The sequence below is a fragment of the Arachis hypogaea genome, chromosome 20 (genome assembly GCF_003086295.3).
Source record: "Arachis hypogaea cultivar Tifrunner chromosome 20, arahy.Tifrunner.gnm2.J5K5, whole genome shotgun sequence".
Lineage (NCBI taxonomy): Eukaryota > Viridiplantae > Streptophyta > Magnoliopsida > Fabales > Fabaceae > Arachis > Arachis hypogaea.
The window spans coordinates 53,597,809-53,602,650 of NC_092055.1; the positions used below are offsets into that span (position 1 = coordinate 53,597,809).

Here is a 4,842-nt window from a genome sequence, read left to right on the forward strand (position 1 = left end):
ATGTCAGGAGGACATTTCCTGATTAGTTGCTTGTATCTTTCCTAAGCTTCATAGAGGGATTCACCCTCTTTCTGCCTGAAGGTTTATACTTCCACCCTAAACTTGCTCAACTTTTAAGGTGGGAAGAACTTGATCAACAATCCATTGACCACCTTCTCCCAACTATCTAGGCTTTTCCTTAGGCTGAGAATCTAGCCATAGCCTTGCTCTGTCTCTTACTGCAAAGGGAAAGAGAATGAGCTTGTAGACTTCTGGATTTACTCTATTACTCTTGACAGTGTCACATATCTACAGAAAGTCAGATAGGAACTTGTTTGGATCTTCCGGTGGAAGTCCTGATGAGTGATTTTATGCCGGTATAGAATTTATCAATAAATCCAATTGTAGTATAGTCTAAACTGACACCCAATTCCACATCAAACAATCTAAAATCAATAACCGAGAGTATGAGTTCCGAGTCGTTCTCCCGAGGATTGCTCCAAGATGCACATTGTTGGTTAGAAGGTGTATTGGTGTTTGGAGTTTCATCTAAGAAAAGAACAAGCTAGTAGTGTGAATGAAAATCAAATGATATAAAAGCCTTGGCTAGAAGTGAGAATTGGACTTCCTATCATCATTATTTCTATCAATTGTAATCACAATTAGTTATTGCTTCACTTAGTTAACATATAGTATAAAGGGAAGTCAAGTGAAAGTAATCAATTTGGATTCACAAGTCCTAGTCTAACCCTAGGGAAGTCTAGCTTTAGTGACATGCAAATCAATTAGCAATTTCCAGTTGATGATCAACAAAAGACATTAATAATTCAAGTGTCTCCAATGTCTCAACTTATAAGCCAAGCAAGAAAAGTTTACTCCATAGTTAAAGTTGGCATTTTCTCAAACACTTGGAGAGCATTCATGAGAGACATTGTAAAATTGAGAATAGACTTGAAATCAAAAGTATCCGCTACAAGAGATTAACAACAATCAAACAAGTGAAGGCTAAGAACTTGAATTACCTCAATGTATCAATGGAAATAGAAGTAACAAAATCCAAAAGCTAAGATCCACAAGTAACTTGAACAACAAGAACTAATTTGAGAGTATATGAATCTAGATCTACAATGGGAAGCAAAGTAGAAGTGAATTGACAATAGATCTCACCAAATTCAACAAGAGAATTCCAAATTTGAGAAGCTAAACCCTAGAGAGAAGCTAGAGAGAAGTTGGAGTTTTCTCTCTATAAAAGTGTAACTTCTAACTAAAAATATCTAAAAATGAGTCAATAGATATGGATCCTGTCAATCCTTGGTTTTCTTATGCCTTTTTCTGCCAGAATTCTGCTCCAAACAGGGTCTGTAACTGCCCTGAAATCGCTAGTCACATTTTCTCTTTAAAAGTCACGTGCGGCATCGACGCGTACGTGCAAAGCACGCGTACGCGTCCCTAAGATTTTCACAATCCACGTGCAAGGGTCAAGTGTGCGTATGCGTCCATGAGATTTTGGCTGAGCCACGCGAATGCACCGGCTTCTAGCGTTGGCTTTCCCGCACCGATCCAGTGGCGCGCATCCACGCGTACGCACAAGGTACGCGTGCACGTCGCTGCTCAAGCTCCAAAACTTCATTTTCCATGCTCCTTCCCTTTATGCATGCTTCCTTCTTCTCTTCTAAGCCATCCTTGCCCTAAGAACTCTGGAATCACTTAACAAATGGATCACGGCATCAAATGGTAATAGAGGAGGATTCAAATATATCTAATTTAATGTGAAAGAGGCATGTTTTCATCCATGAAGCAAAGTTGGGAAAGGAACACAAAATCATGCATTTTTATACGAATATGTGTGAAAGAACATTGATAAAGTCCTCAAAATCCATACAAGATAAACCCCAAAAAAGAGTTTTATCAAGTCCATGAAACTGATAGTTCTTTTGCACCAGAGTGACTAGTTGAAGCTTCAACTCAAAGTTGTTTGCCCAAATGGCAGGAATGGAGATGCTGCGCCCATAGAAATCAGAATTGGGTGCAGTGTAAGATCCTAGGACCTTTCTTACGCCACCCCCATTGTCTGGATTAGCTGCCATTATTGTTTCTTCAACTTCTTATTCTAGGACTCCTATTAGATTCCTTACGGATCTACTAGCCTAAGCTTGTTGCAGATGCCTTCTCAGAGTCCTTTCAGGTTCAGGAAATAGATCAAGGAGAGGTTCTTTATCCCTACTCCTATTCATAAACAAGAAGAAAGAAATCAAGAAGAGAAGAAGAAAGGATTCTCTATGCGAGAGTATAGAGGTCCTTTGTTAGAAAGATCGATGAAGAAAAGAAAAGAAGATGTCTTTTATTTAAAAATAAGTTTTTGAAAATAGAGAGGGAAGAAAAGAAGATTTTTGAAATTAAAGAAAGAGAAAGAAACAAGATATTTTCGAAAAAGATGAGAGAGAAAGAGGTTAAGAATTTTTGAAAATAGAAGAGGGAGAGAGGTTAGAAGATTTTGAAAAAGAGGAAAGAGAATTAAGAATTAAAAAGCTACCAATATTTTAAAATTAAAATAAAACAGATAAATAATTAAAAAGATTTGAAATTAAAATAAAAGATTTGATTTTGAAAATTTTTAAAATTTAATGAGAAAGAGTTAATTAAATATTTGAAAATTAAATTTGAAAAGAAGAAGTCAAGCAAGATAAGATAATATTTTAAAATTTAAGAGAGAAAAGATTTGATTTTAAAATTCAAAAAGAGAAAGTCAAATAAAAAATATTAAAATTCAAAGATTAAAAAAAGTCAAAAGAGAGAGAAAAGATAAAATGAGATTTTAAAATTTTGAAGATTTTAAAAATTAAAATTCAAAAGAGCGAAAAACTAACATGATACTAAATTTTGAAAATTGAATTTAAAAGAAAGATAAGATAGCAAAATTTTAAAAATCAAAGAAAGAAAAGATAAGATAAAGATTTAAGGAAAAGATAAGAAAGAAGAACAAGACTACCAACCAAGACACCAAACTTAAAATTTTAAATTTAAATAAAAGAAATTTTCAAAAAAGTGAAAAGGAAAAATACTAAAAGATACCAAGTTTAAAAATTTTGAAATTAAAGGCACTAAGTTTTCGAAAATTAAAAGGGACAAATACTAAAGGACACCCAACTTAAAGATTTTAAAGATCAAAGACACAGATTTTCGAAAAGCTTGAAGGAAAAATACCAAAAGACACCAAACTTGAAAATTTTGAAACCAAACAAGAAAAATAGCAAGAACAATTTGAATATCAAGAAGGAAAAATAAGAACAATTTTTAGATAGACTCAAGAAAAGAACAAAAACCAAAGGGACACCAAACTTAAGACTTGACACAAGACTCAAACAAAAGAAAATGATGATTAAAGATAGAAAAAAATTTTTTTAAAAAAGAAATTAAGAAACACAAAAAGAAAAACAGTAAAAGGTACCTGATCTAAGGAGCAAGACAACCGTTAGTTTGTCAATCACAAACAATCCCCGGCAACGGCAGCAAAAATTTGGTACACGAAAATTAAACTCGCACAACTAAACCGACAAGTACACCGGGTCATCCAAGTAATACCTCAGGTGAGTGAGGGTCGAATCCCATGAGGATTGCCGGATTGAGCAAGCTGTGGTTAGTCTGCAGATCTTAGTCAGGTGAATAGCAAGATGATTTTTTGTACTGTAGGCGCATAAACAAATAAAAGCAAAAGCGATAAATAATTAAGATAGAGACAGTAATTAGCAGTTAGTTAAGGCTTTGGAGATGCTTCCTCTTCTGGATTAACACGTCATGCTCACTACTTCAATGATGAATGATTCTTTCAATGGTAAGGCTGTAAGTGATTAAGCAATTGGTCGTGGTCATTAATCTCCGCAGGTCCAAACCAAACATCCGAACGGACTAAATCAATCTGGGAGAGGGTGAAGCGTACACAATTCAATCTCTTTGATAATCCTACTCAAAACGCCACAGACAAGGTCGGATCTTCCGTATCAAAGACTGATGCTCTTATGGTTCTAGCCCTTAGAGCCACAGGAACCTTAATTACCACTGACTAACGAGGTTTTATGTCACATACCCCGATTAGCCCAAATAATTCTATTAGAACCCGTGATGCATCCTCAAGCTATAGCTCAATACTATCCAGGTCAGGACTCGTAAGGAACTTATGTAGAATCGAGATTCATAAGGATGAAGAATGAAAATGCATCATAGCATAGAATCAAGCATAGATTGAAGTAGAAAAGTAATTGCATTAATCCATAGCAATCAGCAGAGCTCCTAACCTTAACCTAGGAGGTTTAGTTGCTTATACTGTACAGAAAATAAAGTGTATAGTTTAAATGTGGTGGAGAAGATCCTAAAACAATGGTGATCTCCCCTTATTTATACTAATGACTAGACTAAAAAAATAAATTAGTAATAATTAGAAATTACAATAATGAAAGAAACTAAGCTAAAGGTGCGAAAATCCACTTCCGGGCCCACTTGGTGAGTGTTTGGGTTGAGCTTGGCGTCCAACTTGAGTGGGTGGGCATTGGATGCCCACTAGGGGGTAGAAATTCACTACCTTGCCCCCTTTGTGGCATTGAACGCCAGGTTTGGGCATTCAATGCCAGCCTTGATCCTCTTGGGGTGTTGGACGCCCACTTGGGCGTAGTTTGGGCATTCAACTCCCATTTTGGGCAGTTCAATCCGAAAAAAAATATAAACCATTATATATTGTTGGAAAGATCTGGAAGTTATCTTTCCAACGTTGTTGAGAACGTGTTATTTGGATCTTGGTAGCTCCAAAAATGCTTGTTTGAATGCACGGAGGTCAGAATCTGACAATATCTGCTACGCTTTCCTTGTCTC

General features: G+C 35.7%; 1 non-coding gene across 1 annotated transcript; it reads left to right on the plus strand.

The window, feature by feature from the left end:
• LOC112788365 (small nucleolar RNA R71) lies at positions 1–104 on the plus strand. Its single transcript, XR_003195731.1, has one exon. It is a non-coding gene; the product is annotated as a small nucleolar RNA R71 (small nucleolar RNA).
• Positions 105–4,842: the final 4,738 nt, after the last annotated feature.